The sequence below is a fragment of the Nannospalax galili genome, unplaced genomic scaffold, assembly GCF_000622305.1.
Source record: "Nannospalax galili isolate Female #2095 unplaced genomic scaffold, S.galili_v1.0 scaffold298, whole genome shotgun sequence".
NCBI classification, from domain to species: Eukaryota; Metazoa; Chordata; class Mammalia; order Rodentia; family Spalacidae; genus Nannospalax; species Nannospalax galili.
In genome coordinates, this window is record NW_008344488.1 from 5,252,293 (window position 1) to 5,270,160 (window position 17,868).

Sequence of the window (17,868 nt, forward strand, 5' to 3'; positions counted from 1 at the left end):
GTTTTTTCTCTGTGATTTTGAACTGTGAATTTCTTTTTTAGTTTCTGATTCTTGTGTGAGACTCAGGCCTTCAAGTTTAAGTCTGCTTCTTTTTGTGAACTTTATGTGTCTTTGTGGTTTACTTTTGGGGCATGAAAAGCTGGTTCATCTAAGCTTCTGGTTCTCTCTTTTGATTTTATATTGGAGTGGCCAGATTGCTTTTGTCTTCAGGAGTTCCCACAGAGGCCCAATTCAGGTGAGGGTCAGATGTTTTCAGGCTTTCTCATAAGATCTGGATCCCTCCAGGAACGTTTTTGGCCTCAGGAATTTGGGGGTTGGACTGGCCTGGGACCCTGGCCCAGGAAAGATGTAAGTCTAGGTCCTCTCGTAGCTGAGCCATGGAGAGATGCAAAGGCAGGGGCATCAAAGAGATGCAAAGGCAGATGGGGCTGGAAGAGGCCCCAAGGCCTCCTGGGGACTGCACTGAAGAGCTGGGTTGGTCTGGATGCAAAGGATCAGGAAGAGGAAAGGTCAGTCCCAGAAAGAGCAGCCCAGAAAGAAGGTGGTGGGTGGTGGTGGTGCAGGCCCAGGGAAGCAGAGGGAGGTTGTTAATTTCCACTTTTATTCCATTGTGGTTTGATATGATGCAAAGAATTATCTAATTTTTTGTATTTTTTGAGACTCAATTTATGTTCTATGGTATCATAAATTTTGGAAAAAATCTTTCATATTAACAATTAATATGTGCTGCTGAGAAAAATGTGTATTCCCTATCATTTGGTTGGAATATTCTGTATGTATCTGTCAAGATGATCCATAGTTTGTTAGATCTCTGAAGTTAATTTGGTTTTAGTTTGGAAGACCTATCTAAATATGAGGACAGGGTCTTGAAGTCCCACACTATTCTTACGTTAGGACACAGTTGGCCTTTTTTGTCTTTTAGTTTTCATTTTATGAAACTTGGAGGTGCAATTTTCATGCAATAATGCTGGAAAATGATGAATTGTTCCCTTTAATAATATGTTTTGTTCTTCTCCTTTTCTCTTCTAATTAGGATTGGTTTGAGGTTTATTTCATTTGATATAAACATAACTATGCCTTATTGTTCATGGTTTCCATTTCCTTGATAGTTTTTCATTGACCAAGTTTTTTAATAATATTTCCTGGATTGGAACTTCCTGGAGAAAACATATATATGGTTTGCTAATTGATTAGTTCATTAATCTATGTCTTTTAAATAGAGCTGAAGTCATTTTCGTTTATATCATATTCATATTTATGTTACAAAAATGGATCTGAGATTTACTATACACTTGTTTGTTGGTGTTCTGTTTTTCTGAATTATTGGGATTTCCTTTCTTTCTCCAGAATTAGTTTCAAGGATTTTCTTAGATAATGTGTTGGGGATGGTTGTTTCTTTTCCAGGCTTAGTTTGCTATCTGTTATTTTCATGACTATATTTCAATGTATTAATGTAGAGGAGGCTACCTTTTTATTCCCTGTAAAATATTCCATTAAGTATTTTCTGCTGTGCTGACTTGGTCATTGTGAATTGGTATAGCTTGTGTTTGTCTTCAAATATACTAATTTCTCCAAGAATTTTGAAAAATAACTTTGAAGGCTATAGTATTCTGGGTTCACAGTCACTTACTTTCAGAGCTCAAAATATTTCATTCCATATTATTCTGACTTTTATAGTAGCTAACAAAAAGTCTGGGGGAATTCCATTTTTCTGTCTTTGTATGTGATTAACATTTACCTCATGGTGCTTTTAGGATGATTTCTTTACTTCTTAGTTTTAACATCCTGACTACAATGTGCTGTAGAAAGCTTCTCTGCTCATGTGCATTTGGAATTCTATATACACCATGTGTTTAGATGTCTAATTCTTTCTCTAAATTTGGGAGATTTCTGCTATAGTTTTGTTAAACAGTCTATTTTATTTTATTTCATCCCTGCTTCTCCTTATTTACTATGAATTCTCTTATTTGGACACTTGAGTGTATTTCTTGGAAATTTCATTCACACACCTTATTTTTTACTTTGTATATGTCTGTTTGTATTATTGTGTTAACATTGTCCTCCATCCCTAAAAATCATTCTTTGTGTAGTCTTGTCTATTAATGATGGTGTCTTTGGGGATTTTTTTTCCTTCTACTCCACTTAAATATTTCTCTTTGGTCTTTTTCAATGTTCTAAAGTCTTTGATGAATTCTTCTTCAATATTTTTGATGTTTTCCAATTTACTAACTGCTTCCTTCACATTGGAGACCATCTTCTCTAGCTCTTGGATAGATTCTTTAATTCAAGCATCTGTTTGACACTGAATTATTTCTTAGACATCAGTTCTCTCTGTAGTTTTGGATTTCCTGTAGGGGAATTGGTAGGTTGGGAATGGGTCGTGGAGGTGGTTGTGTCATCGTCTTCGCATTTCTTTTTCGTGCTCTCTCCATCTGTTGGAGTAGGGTTGTCTTTTAGTTTTGGCTTTCCTTTCTTCTGAGTCTATTTGAATGTTTTGTTTTCTGTGATTCTCCCAAGAGGGATATCTGAATGAGATTCAGCCATAGGACTTGGTGAAATCTGGCTCTGACCAACAAATTGAATTGCCTAGGAGATCCTTTCCTGGCCATGCAACAGGGGGACCCAGGGTTGGACCTCACACCAAACTCAAATGGGGTTGATAACCCGCAAGGCCTTGAACTGTGGGAATCTGCTGGGGACAGAAAATGAAATGTGAGATCCAGTGACGTTCTGTGAACTATTAGTGGGTCTGTGATTAGAGCCACAGGCCTGAAATATCCTTCTGGACCAATGCAGCATAGAGTTATAAATCCTGCAGTGATCACTGGAATGTCGGAAGTCAAAATTCCACTCCCACACTGACCTCAGAGCTGTTGGAGCCAAAGGCCAATGTCTCAAGTAACCTGGGACACACAGGAGGCAAAACTAAGTCTCTGCACTGACCTCTGAGGCCACCAGGGCTGGTCCAATTGTGCTTCTAGGTCCTTCTGGAAGCAAGGCTTATTGCCCAAGTCCTCTGTTCAAGTCTAGTGGTGGAGTAATCTATAGATACACTTGAGCTGGAGGCCTGAATAGAAAGTGCTCACAGTTCTCAGCAAAATCCTGATTATTAAAAAAAAAAAAAAAAAAAAAAAAAAAAGGCACCCAGATGCTCCCCATGTTATTCTTTCCTTGAAGGAACCATGATATAAAACCTTTAGGAACAATTTTACCTTCATTGGTTCTAATCATTGGTGATCATGATAAATGACCAGTAAAACAAAACACAGATTTTCATTTTTGGAAATTATATTGTAATGAAAGAATCAAACTTTGTCAGTTATTTCATCTCAATTTCATGCATCTGAAAAAAACATAAGAACAATATTCAGTTGCTCTGTTTTAAGTGAAAGATACTTTGTTTAATAAGTATCTAAAACAAAGGATGTACAGAAAAGGTGGTGTTAATATTGTTAATAGATATGACTCAAGGGGAAATTACTTTTACTTTTTAAAATGAAAATGCTTAATTGTTTTTTATTTATTTTTATTGAATTTTTGTGCATTTCATACAAAATATCTTAATCATCTTTATACCCCCTCCCACATCCACATCTTTCATATCCCTCCCACACTGGATTTCATTAATTTTGTCATATATGTTAAGGCTTATTGAGTCAAGTTTATGTACCCAGATGTCCATCGGTGCAGGTTCACCCACTGGAGTATAGTCAACCTATCTAGAGTCTCTCCCTTAAAACAGATCAACTTTCCCTGACCCAAAATTAGTCAGCTGCCAATAGTTCTTTGGCTAAGGTTGGGGCCTGCTGCTTATTTCTCCAGTTCTTGCTGGGTTTGTCTAAGTTTACATGGGTCTTGCGCATGCTGACACCATTGCTATAAGATCTTGAGAGCAAGTTTACAGAGGCCCCAAAGACCGTTTCTTTATGATCATGCACCAAACCTAGCTGTTACAATCTTTCTGTCCCCTCTTCTGCAATGGTCCCTGAGACATTGATGGGTGAAATTTAATATAGGAGTACTATCCAGGGACACACTCTGTGCAGTCTTTTATTCTCTACACTTTGACAGTTTTTATCTTCTGTGTACAAAGTACTGTGTTGCATGAAGTAGCTTCATTGGAGAGAATTAGAATTCCTCTATTCTGTGTTCTGCTATGTTCCAGGACCGTTAGGTGTAGAGGTTCTACTACAGATGTTTTAATTAAGTCTGTGCATGTCTCACATATTCTACATGTGTGACCAATAGTGAAACTCTGTAATAGTCTCCATCTGTTACAAAAGACAGTTTCTGATGAGTGGTAAAAGGTATATATGTCTGTAAATATAAAGATTCATATTTAGCATACATTAAGAAATTACATTTTTGAAGGGGGTATGACAGAGGTAGGGTTTTCTCTAGGACCTATGAACTCCAGTCTTGTGTATTTGACTATGCTTACAGTGCGATTCATGAGTTCCCTCCAACTGAGAGTGCTTTAAATTCAATTAGGTAGCTGTTGATTATCAGCAAGATAAAGGTGCCACTACGTACCATTATAGTTTATTGTACAGGTTATTGGTGGTTACTAGGCATTAAAGATGAAGCTGGACCACTGATTCTTTTTTTCTCTTAGCATCTTGTGTAGAAACCTCCAGAATTATGAGTGTTAATCTTCAGGGAGGAAGGTTCCAGATCATTTCCAGCTCAGTTGCTCCAAGTCCTGTGTCTGAATTATGCCCTGTCTTTGGCAATATGAGTTCTGGGAGGTAATCAAGGACTTCAGCAATAGCTTATACTATCTTGGGAGTCTCTTGAACTACCCCAACCAGCAACTTGAAGGGAGGTTTCTCCTTTCTGGCATTGAATTTCTTGTTATATTGCCTTTCATATATTATATATTTTTTATTATATTTCTTAAATGTTTTGTTGTTCTTCTAAGCCATTAAATGGGATTATTAGAAATGATTATAGAAATTTTAACTCAGATATGTCTTGGTCCAAATTTCACCATGGAAAATGATAGTATGATTATACCAGCAGAGAAGCTTATAAACATTTATCCATTGGGGCTTCAATTTCTTCACCTCCAAAATGACAGTCTACAGGCAAAAGAAATCAAAGCACTGTAGAGATAAATTAAACAACTTATTTGAGGAAAAACTGTTCAAGTTTAAGGTTGTGTTTTTATTGTAATTGCATCAAAATAATTCATGATATTTCTTAAAGATTTAACTTTTTGAAGTCAAAATTTGCTCCTTAAATTGTGGTCAGTGGTTGCCCATGATGAACTTTTGCCATCATTCTTTGTTATGTTTCTGTCAGGCTTTGAAAAATACATTTGTGTATTTGTACTTATTAAACCTCAAAGTGACTTTGGCCGGGCATTATGCTTCTATTGGGCTTTGAAAAATTCATTTACATATATGTACTTATTAAACTTAAAAGTAACTTTGGCCGGGTGTGGTGGCACATGCCTTTAATCCCAGCACTCGGGAAGCAGAGGCAGGTGGATCCCTGTGAGTTCAAGGCCAGCCTGGTCTACATAGTGAGTTCCAGAACAGCTGAGGCTACAGGGAGACCTTGTCCCAAAAAGACCACAGGGGAAAAAAAAAGTAACTTTGGATGATGTGCAGTAGAAAATGAAATCAATTGTTTTTTCCAAAAAACAGAAAAAGAAACAATTATAGAGGGAAAAATGATCAGCCTTATGTTGAAGACTATTACAAACTTGTATCAAACAAACTTTGTAATTGTGTCCCTTCTTGAAATTTTTTCATGACATATTGATGCCTTAATGTGTTAGAAACGTTTTAGCAAAAAAAGTGCTTGTCTAATAATAACATTGAATTATTAATATTGAATAATAATTCAAATTACAAGAAGAATACTTGCGCAAATATGTTTAAGGAAAGATTTAAATTGTGAAATCACAGTACAAACAGTAATAGAGGAATTAAATCTGGGGTGGGGAGGTATAGTAAGGTGGGGGTGGTAGTGAGGGAGGGGCTTAGAATGTGATCAAAATACATTGTATGAGTTTCGTGAAGAATCAACAACAAAAAAATCAAAATAATAGAATCAATTTTAAGAAAGACGCAAAAATGTATGACAACTTTCACAGTGCAACTTCATTATTTTTATTTTTTTCTTTTGGAGACAAGGTTTGCCTGTAGCCCCTGCTCACATGGCTTACATGGAACTTGCTATGCAGACCAGCCTGGCCTCAGACTCACAGAGATCTGCCTGCCTCTATCTCCCCAGTGCTGAGATTAAAGGCTTGTGCCATCATGTCTGGCTTTTTCTTATTATTAAAACATGTACAAACTTGTTTTGAGATCAGCATTTTTCTGATACAATCATGTCTTCTTGAGTTTCAAGGTCATATGTTACATTAATACATTATACAACTGAAACATAATAGAAAAATTTAACTTGAAGAAGAGACTGAAACTATCATTGATAATGGTGTGTTAAACTCAGAGGTTCATGATTGATTAAATGTCCTGTTTTAACAGTAAATTTGAGGCTGTATAGTTAAATACATACTTAAAATATCTAGCTTGAAATTCTATATATGGCTCTTCTAATTTTTTAATACATTTTCCTTTGCCATAGCAAAAAGATTTACAGGCCTGTTGAAAAAGATCTGCAGTCAGGCCTAAGAACCTGAGTTTGATTCTGTAGACCTACATCATGGGAAAAGAAAATCTACTCCTTACTTCAAGCTGTTCTCTGATCTCCACGTGAATGTGACCCTGCCCCCCCAAAATATAATATTGTAATTCAGGAAAAAAATTCAAAGTTTGTATTGTGCCAGAATCAGGGAAGTAATTTAAGAAACAATACATATTAGAGACTTCCTACTTTAAGTTCCTTAAAATGCAAATGCAGTGTCATGAAATCCTGTCAAAGTACCCTTTCAAATGTCTTAGCCTACTTCTCCCCTGTATTCACAGTAATACTCTCTGAAACAAGTTTAAATCTGTATTGTCTGTTTGCTTCATGGAAAAGCATTTTACAACCAGTCAAATTATTGAGGCTAGAAGGTCACCTTCATCTTCCCTCTGTTTTAGAAAATGTAATGCTCTAAGCAACTATCAGAAAATAGGAGCATGCCAATGTGACAGAAATTACATGGTCATTTCAATAGCTCCACTGACAAAATTCAACATCTCTTCATAATAAAAGTCCAGAAGACAGTAAAAATAAAGGGAGGATACTTGAACATAATAAACCCTGTGTGTAAAAAACAGCCATTAATGAACTGACCTAGAAATACTAAAAGCATTTCTTTTAAAATCAGGGCCTACACCAGGCCATTTTCTGTACCAGTTGTTCAATAAAGCACTGAAATGGCAACAGCCATCAGGAGAGTGTGCTTGCTTGTTTCCCAAAGCTGTGAAATCTGAAAGAATTTAAAGTGAGCAATTAATTTTAGGCTCATGGCTACAGAGAATTCAATCATTTGTTGTGTCCAAACAGATCTGTTCACACCCTCATCAGCAGGAAGCAGAAAGATAGGGGCAGCCCTAGCTGGCTTCCCACTTTTCCACAACTTATTTCATCTGGGAACTGTTTCTAGCTAGTGCCACCCACATTCAGAGCATATCTTTTCTACCTACTGAATCCTTTCAGAAACCACCCTCACAGACATGTTATTTCCTTTCCTAGGTGTCAATCTAATCAAGTTGACAATCTGGGAAGGGGGGTGCATTAAAAATAGCACCTCTATTAGGGGATAAGGTAGAGTAGTGGACAGAAAATAGAAGACAATACAGTGGGTAAATAAAATCAGAATATATAATATGAATTTATGAAAAGATCACAGTGAAAGTCACTACTTTGTACAGTTAGAATATCCCAGGAAAGTTCTTTGTTAAAAAAAAAAAAGAAAAAAGAAAAAAAGAAAACATTTACGTCCAGTGCCACCGGTAATCCCAGCACTCAGGAAGTGAAGACAAGAGGCTCAGAAATTCAAGCAAGTCTGAGGCCAGTCTAGGCTACATGAGAAGTCCCAGAGACTTTTCCATTAAATTTGCTAAATTTGAGAAAAAATATGCACAATTATATTTTCAAATTAACCATCATCTGTCAACTTGTACTGGTCTTATGCTGGAGTGTCCTTACAGAACTCTATAAAATAAAGAATGGAGCCTACAGAAGTCTTAACCCTGACCCCCTTACTGAATGATGTAAGATGCTAACCACCTTGAAGACAAATAAAGTAAAGCAGAAAATAAGAATGAAGACAAATTTGAAAAAAAACTTAAGTGTGAATTTTATATACAGGGAGAAAGAAGACACCTCAGAAAATTATTTCTGCATATATAGGTCAGGAGAAATTGTTGGAAAATATATAATCAGGTCAAAGCAAGATTGTATACAAACATTTTCAATGAAGAAAGTTTAATAAAGTATTAAAAAGACAGCTAAATATAGCAGAATAAGATTTATAAGAATACTAATGGAATTGATGCTAATAAACATAAAAGTATTAAAATGTATAAAGCTAATACAGAAAATAGGACTGAGAGTAAAAGAAATCAAAGTAAAACATGAAGGTCAGCTTCGTGAAGGTTCTCATGACAAAGGTAATAATATATACATAACAATGGTGCCGATACATGCCATGATGCATGAAGCCAGCCAAAGCTTCTATTTATAAACTGCATTCAAGCATTATAGAGAAAAAAAGAAAAATGAGAGATTACTGTGCTGGAGAAGAAATTTAGAAAGATAAAGGATTAACATACCTAACAATACTTTTAAATTGAAATAATCAGTAAAAATCATAATTCAAGCACCCAGTCATTCTTTAACATGTTTTCTAAGTAATGATGTCGAATATTTCTTTAAACCCAAATTACCCCTTTAGACTTTTACTTTACAGAATGGAGACCTTGATGTGTACGACATTTCTGTTTTTTCCTGAAGAGTTCTTATCTGTTTGTTTCTTTTATCCCACTGAGAAAATTTAACAAATATATAAAGGGTGGTGATATGTTTTTATTTCCTTCATATCATTATCTTTTGAATGTTCCTAGAACCACAGTTTTTCTTTTGAAAAATTTATAATAATATTTATTAGATGTTGAATTTTATTTTATTTGTGTTTGCATTTCTTCTTCCAGAGAATACTGGCAGGATAATTTCATGACAACTTTGTTCTCCAAGAGCATATAATAAAACCTTTAGCTGTTAAATACTTTATTGTTTTAAAAATATGTATGTGTATGTGTTTTTGAAACTATCACTTAATTTTTCTTGTGAAAAAATTAATTTCCCATTACTTGTACTAATAGGTCAAACAATTTCTTTGTGAGGTTGAAGAAATTATATTAGAAAATGTGTGCTCAACTAAATACATATTTGTAACTTCAATCTCTAAATACAAATACAAAAATCCCAGTTGTCACACACAAAGAAACAGAGAAATAAAACACTTGGTAAGTTTCCTCTGCGTACCTTGACCATTACACAACGCTACTTGATGATGTCAGATTCTCCCTCTTAATGATTAGAATGTATTCTATCCAGTCCAGAATGATTTAGAATAGATAATTACACAGACATTTTATCAATTCTGTATTCATATTATCTTAAGATTTGTTCAAAGGCAGGGAAAATAGAAAATATAGAATGTTCTTAAAAATACAGATAAGAGAAAGTAGAAAATGTCTCTGGCTTGTGAGAAAATGACTGCATCATTTCCTTTTTTTTCTTTTCTTTTTGAACTATGGGCCATCAGTACTGTCCTCATAAGAGTATCATAATGATTTTTATTGACTTTGAATTCTATCTAGAGGTTTTATATTTTAGATCATTTTATAAGATGGCATTTAAGCAGTTAATTATCAATATAGACAACTGAATTCTCTGACATTTATTAAAATTAGCAATCATAGATAATAATGAATTGAGATCTGCTGGGTACCATAATGTTATAATAATAGAAGTGGACTTTATTGGTTTAAAATTAATAACTAAAATTTAAGCAGAATAATAGCTTACTTGATGTGTTTCTTCCTACAATATAGCATTTGTTTTCTTTTTCAATGACTAGCAAGTTTTCTAAGTGACCTAGGAAACAATTCCATATTAAGTAGAAATGAACAAATACTAAGCTGCTTCTATCAGTATTGACAATCCATGCACTGAGTCTGGAGTCTGGAGTCTGTTATTATGATGCATCAGTGCAGCATAAATACATCAGATGAGAATAAAACTGCAAATCAAATGTGGCATATGCTCTGTTTACTAATTCATAGTATAATTTGCTAAATTAGTAATAATAAGAGATTTGAATTTCACTTACAGTTCGATAGTCAATTGTGAATTTAGGTTTCTTATTTTATGTTATAAGATTAGATTCCTAAGATGTTTATTGTTCAAAATTCTAATTGTTTTTCACATAACAGATTTTTGGAAGTAATGGTCACAGGATTTCTTTAGTTAAAAATGTCTCTATTTTTGATGGTGGAAAGAGACAATAATGATCAATTACAGCTTTACAAGGAACTAGGAGACATACAATATTGAATTTTAATTCTTTGGAATGTTTTCAATTAGAATAATTGATATATGAGAAAATTTAAATATATATTTCTGAGATGAAGTGATTGACTGAAATTACCTGATTACAGTATAGTTACATATTTTCTATATGACTTAGACTCAGTGTATTCACGTGAAAGACATTCATATTACATGCAACAGATTTCAGGTGGATTGTGTTAGAAAATAGTCTGAGCACAATACATCTCTTAACGGAGCAAAATTCATTGGAAATAACAGAAAAATATGGCCAGAGTTGAATGCTAAACAGCAATTTTTGCAATGTAAAACATTAATTAAAATATTAAAAGAGTTTACATTCCTAGTATGTATAAAGTACAGCTGTCACATAAAATATATTCACTGATACACATTGCAAGTCACGCAGAAAGGTCTTTTAAGGAAACTTCCAAGGTGATGAGGCATAATAATAAATCAACCAAATGATCCTCCTCTGTGGCTGATGGAAGGAAATTCTCCTTCAGATCAATCATTGTGAACAAGCTGAGAATGAAGCTGATCCTGTGCCAGGCCGTGTGGAAGATTTCACAGGTCCTTGAAACGCAACTAGTGTAAAAATCGCATACTCCTCACTTCCACAATTTGATTTTGAGAACAAGAAAAAGAAGATTAGGATGCCATCTTGACCCCTCAAACAGGGAAGAACATAAAGTTCTGCAAAACGGGGTATATTTTCTTGTTTCTCTTTGCATTGTTGTTGTTTTTTCTGATGTTGGTTTTTCCTTTTTGTGAATGTTAGGCACAGATTCACAAGTGAGAAAATAGGGCTTTAATAATGAATAGGCAGAAGGTACAGAGCAACTCCGTGCTGAAACGGAACCCTACAAACTGCCCTCCTCAAGTCAGGCACTGGGAGGGGTTTCTAGAGAGCTGGTGAATCAAATTCTCATAGGAACCATTTAATCTCTCTACAAATTCCATGAACACTAGTTCTAAAGTATTATTTATATGGAAAACAGGCCGCATCCTAAGTGATCACTAAACCTATATGCATGAAGAGCATCAGGCCTTCCTCACAAAGTGACCACAGCTCTATCTACAATCCCTTTTTTTCTAGAGAAATCCCAGTGTATTGGGGTTGGAAAGCTAGTTCAGTGCTTAAGAGCACTGACTGCTTTTGCAGAGGACCTGGGTTCCATTACAAGCTCCCTCAAAGGGGCTAATAACTATTTGTAACTCTAGGTCTGGAGGATTTGAAGACCTATTCTGGCATCCGTGGACAATGAACTTGCATACATGCACAGAAAACACTCATACACATAAAATATTATTTAAATTAAAAGTTTAAAAAGAAATCCTGGTTATCAATGCACTTATAAAATAAAACTGTAAAACTCAGTAAACTATTCTTAGGTCAAATAAGTCACATAATTCATCCATAATCTAAATACATAATAATATTAAATATGTTAATAGTAATCAACTTTAAGTGATCATTATTGGTTCTTAAATGAAGGAAATCTTTGCATGCTTACGTGGGATAGAAGGAAAGGGAAAATGAAGGGAAAATATCCATGAAATCATATTTTTCTTTCCTGGATCAATTTCAATTTTTTAAAAATCTTTTGGTCTATTTGAGATAGGGTCTCCCTGTAGCACCAGCTGGCCTGGAACTCACTATTTAGACCAGGCAGGTCTCTATCTCACTGAAATCTGCCTGTATCTTCCTCCAGAGTGCTAGGAATAAAAGCCTGTGCCACCATGCCCAAATTAATCCCATATTTTTAATGCACAAATAAATTTCAAAAATCATCCAGCTTCTTTCCTAGCAATTCAACCAGTGACAGATACTGTTTTGTAAATATTTTTCAATTAATTAGATGTTTAAAAAATTCAACTTTTCCCCTTACGCATATGAATTTTATTCACATACTTTTAAAAATTACAGACACTTAATTAAAAATCCATGTAATCATATCATAAATGTCTAAATAGATGCCAATTGTAGTTAATCTTTGCAAACTTTTAAGGTCAAAAATACTTCAGAAGAGACAATTTGTGACATTAATGCTTTCATTAATGAATAAAACATGGCATATTTTCAAAAATGTGATTTACTGAATCTCAAGCCTTTGTAATAGTATAGGTCTTTTAATTACCTTTCCTTGTAATGGACATTACAGAAACAAATCAAGAACAAGGAGAAGGATATTTGACAAAAGGAACTACTTGTACAAAATGAAGAACAATTGTTCAGTGCAGATTAAGTAACCACAGTTAGAAAACTACAATGAAATGCACCCATCAGCCCTGTCAGATGCATCCTGCTTGGTATTTGCTGATTACACATATAGATATTTTGGGTCTTGATGAATTTTATTTTATTTTTTTACTTTTTTATCTTTTTCCTCTGAAAATATTTTCCATATCAAGGTGATTTTATAGGTTTTTATTACAATGTGATTTATGCAACTGAACACTCTGGAATTGGACACATTGCTTTCTATCAATTGGAAATCCTTCCATCTATTGATTGCAATCTCATATGGAAGGAGAATAAAATGAAGAATGAAATGACCTTGCTGAATATTTTTTTTCTGACTTTCAATATCAACACACTCTTTGGTTAAGGCACAAAAGTTATAGCTGAGAGATTATAGATTCCAACACGGCTGGTTCATATAGCATTATTTTTCTGTTTCTCCAAAGAGGACAAAAATCTTAGTATGTTATTGAGTCTTGTAATAGCCCCTTCTTGCTGCTAGTAAGACAGTTATGGTAGACAGGCCACCACAGAGGTATGGCTATAAATCAGGCTAAAATATTATAATAAATTTTACAGAAGTCCTATAAACGGTATGTACTCTCTGCAGGGAGAACTGTTTTTGTCCTTGCCTTGCTATCAAATTTTTCTTAGCATTGTAGAAACTTGTGAATTATCAGGAGGCTATGATCTTAGCCACTGAACCTTTTCTCATGAAGTACTAAAGATGACTTCAGTGGGATAGATAAAAAGGTCAGCTGAATATTGTACTTCAGTCTGACCTGCATCTTCAAGATTAGTGTCCACTCAGCAAATCCATTTTTCCTCCTCTGCAGTAAAGAAATCTGAGTATAATACCTTAAAGAAACAAGCAAGAAAATCAGTATTTATTGCTTTTGTTTCAATATCTGTGTCTGATTCTGTGTGGGCTCACCATGTAACTTTTTAAAAGTATAGACATATACACAAATTTTCATTGGTCACAGTCCCAAGATTTACTCTCTATCTGCCTCTGTACGATGGCTTTATTTGCATATATTGCTCAAGTGGTGTAAGGTGAAACCATGCTGGTGAACATTTTCAAAAGTTAGTAACATGCCTTTTATCCAAAGCCCATTTTACACAATCATTGCAAAGAAAAATTTATTTGCTTTCAAGAGGTAACAAGGTATGACTGTGTGCACTGAAACAGGAAATACTGAATCACATTTGACAATGAAATGTTTGCTTTATCAAAGGGAAGAGTAGTGTAAGCTCCTGCCACATGGGTGAGCTGATCAGTTCCAAGTTCACCAAAACTAGAATGTGTCATAGTTTATGTATTTTGAGATTGACATATATCCTGTAGAATCCATAATGAGAACTCTGGCAATTTAGTAGATGAGATCACAGATATACTTTGAGTCATTGAAGTAAAAGTATCTGAGCAGCTTTACTATCCATCAGTGAATGATAATAAATGATATGAAATTGTCAGAAAACCAATATCTCTCCCCACAAAGCCCAAAACAGTTTACAGACACAAAGACAAAAATCTTGAGATCAAAGTTCACTTAGATTGGTACCACAATTGCACAGCCTGGGAAACTTTTAATAGCAATTAGGCATCATTCATAATATGAACAACTAACCCATGTAGGCTATTTTTTTTCTTTTAAAAAAATGATTTAATAACCACATAATTAGAAGCATTTCATTACAACAGCATTGGCATATTCAATAACAATTTCCAGAGCTAAGATGTATCTCTTTCAACAACATATGCTTTTTTCTTTTTTTTATTTCTGAGTCTGTGTTACTTCACTTAGTATAGAAAGGATCACATTTTGCATGTGAAATATAATTGAAAACACTTTATTAAGAAGTAAAAATCAAATCCAGATGAGGAGGTATGGACACGCAATCTCAGTACTTGGGAGGGTGAGGGAGCAGGATTACCTCAGTTTGAGGCCAACATAGCTTGCATGGTAATTTCAAGGCTATCTTCAGCTGTATAGTGAGACCCTGCATCACCCTCCAAAACTGTCTCTAATATAGTAATTATATTGGAACTATAAATTTCACTATCTTGTGTCCAATCTATGATGATGTTGTGTTGCTATACATGTATTAATGATGTTTCAAGGGACATTGGAGACTATTTGAGCCACACAATCTTAATAGCTTTATTTCAGTTGAACTCATTATAGAAAAATTTTACTCTATGTATTCATATGATTCACAAAGTAACTTCAGTTTGCAATCAAATTTTTTTTCAATAGTGTGAGAGAACATGAAGCAGTATGTAATTACAGTGCTAGTCTGTAGTTTCCTAAGTTATAAGCTAGTCAGCTAAAACCTCCTGCAATAAGCTAAGCTCAGCCCACTTCAAGAAGACTGGCCAAGGGGAATGTTCGCTAGAGCTGTGAAAATGGCATTAAGTTTGACTCTCTCGTACAAAGAACACACATATGTTCATTTCTGTTCATTAAAACATACCAAACAGTTCATGAACTTCATCACACATCAGCCTGGCTTACTCATCAATAAACTAGGTTCAGGGGTTTGGATTTTTTTGTCAGCTGAGTATCCCGCTGACACAGCAGCTTGGTTTAGGGATGTTCAATAGGAAATAGAATTTCGTACTAAAGAACATTGATAATTTTTCATACAAAGTCAGGAGACCATTGGCAGAAACTGGATGCTTCCTAAATAAATTTTCTGCCATAGAGTCAGGACATCTTTACAGTAGTCCAAATATATGACAAAACAAAAATTCAAAGACAGTTTTGAGATAATTTTTTGTCCTCTTTATGTAGATACAATGTTGGCTTTTTTGTTTTGTTTTTTTGTTTGAGGTTTGTTTATTTTTTTATTTTAAGCTTATTAAAATTTACTAACCACGTGATAAGAAGAAGCATTACAGCTTTAACATATTCCATAACAATTTCCAGAGCAAACATACATCTCTTTCAAAAACGGGTGTGAATTTTTAGGTTCACAATCGAATTAATACAGTTATACAATATTGAATTCAGCAGCTGGCGCCCTGAGATCCCCGCATGCCCATATCTGGCGCCCAACGTGGGGCCTCTGAACTTTGCACCAGCCAGCAAGCTGGTGCCCCCTGAAACGCAGGATTCATGAGTATCTCTCCCACCAGGAGAGCAACGCAAATCTTTTTTTCTTTCTTTCATCTCCCATCAGGAGAATAAAAAGGCAGCTGTGCCCCCAAGCCTCCCCACTTGTGGGGCCTGGCAAGAGGAATAAAAAAAAAAATAGCTGCGCCCCCAAGCCACCCCACTAGTGGGGCCTGGCCATTTTCTCTTTTCTCTTTTCCTCCTTCTAAAATTAAAACTTCCCTAATCAGTTTTGTTCTCCTGCACCCCAGGGCATTCAAGCCACAGCTAAAACCAGTTAGGTGAGAATTTAAATTAACTAGCCCCTGCGGAGCACCTGGGAGACATCTTCCTTTTATAATGGGAAATTCAACATCACGCCAGAAAAAATGCCAAATTCATTCCCTTAAAACACTGCTTAAATCTAGAGGACTTAAAATTTCCAAAGAAGAAAGGTCAAAATTTTGGAACAAACTTTATCAATTTGCACCCTGGATCCTATCAGCAGACATTTCTGATCCAGAGGTCTGGACTAACATTTCATACCTGGCCCGCAAAAAAGAAATCCAGGAAAAGCATAATTTCCCTCTTTCCTTTTTCCCCATAATAACAGCCATCCAACAATGCTTAGGAAACCCACCTAAGATCGAGGAAAGCTTACAAACACCAGAAAATAATAAAGAAGAGGGTTCAAATGATAAAAAAGACCCTAAAAATCACCCAGTAGCAGATTCAACAGAAGTCAGACAAAACCTACTCATCAGCAAAATTAATATTTACCCCCCCTCTTGCTGATTTAACAAGCCCAGATATTAATGCCCAGACTTCAAAAGCTCCCAAAGATCCTCAGATAAACTCCCCTCCCCCTTCACCTCTGCTGCCTCCACACCCTGCGGCTCCGCCAACACCTGTGGCACCGTTCCAGCCACGCCCTACAGCCACAGAGCAACTATGTAATCTTAGGGATAGTGGAAGTTGCCAGTCCCAAAGCCTCCAGACTCAATGGCCTCAGAACCCCCAAATCCCACTGGTAGAGGCTTTTCCTGTTAACTTACAAATAACAAGGCAATGCCCACTACCCTGGTACCTGCTCCCAGCAGCAGAACTGAAAGAATTGTGCCAGGCTGTCCATGAGGATGGAATTCATGCTCCATGGACAAAATCTATACTACAAACATTTAATACTAATCTGCTTACCCCCCAGGACTGGAGGGACATCTGTAGATCTACCCTCCCTAGTCCATTATTTGTACAATGGGAGGCCTTATTTAGAGACGAATGTCTAATTCAGGCTAAAAGAAATGACACTCATAATCAGCAGCTAAGACCCCAATCTAATGCCCTCTGGCAAATTGATGTAACTCATGTCCCCCAATTCGGCAGACAAAAATATGTATTTGTAACTATAGACACTTACTCTCACTTCCTCTGGGCTACTGACCAGACTAGTGAAGTTTCAAAAAAGCTAATAAATTATATGCTTTCATCCTTTGCCATCATGGGCCTCCCTGCACAACTAAAGACAGACAATGGCCCAGCATTTACCAGCTCCTCGTTTAAAAATTTTTGTGAAGCTTGGAAAATCACCCATCACACTGGCATCCCATACAACCCACAGGGGCAAGCCATTGTGGAAAGGTCACATAAAACCTTAAAAGACCAACTAAAAAGACAGGCTCAAACAACATATTCTCCCAATATTCAATTAACATTAGCCTTGTTTATCCTTAATGTACTTAATGTATATCGAGGGACTGATTCTCCCCCCATCACCTGACACTGGGCCCAGACACACCCAGTACCACCGATCATGGTTAGATGGAGGGACCCCTTTGATGGACTCTGGAAAGAACCAGATCCACTGTTGACCACAGGGATAGGATTTACTTGTGTTTTCCCACAGGATCAACCAAAGGAAAAAAAAAGAGGCGGAGACAACACCCAAAGCCCCCCTAGAGCTTCCTTCTCTGTCATCCTCATGGCTGTCTTTACCCTGCTTAAAACCAGTGG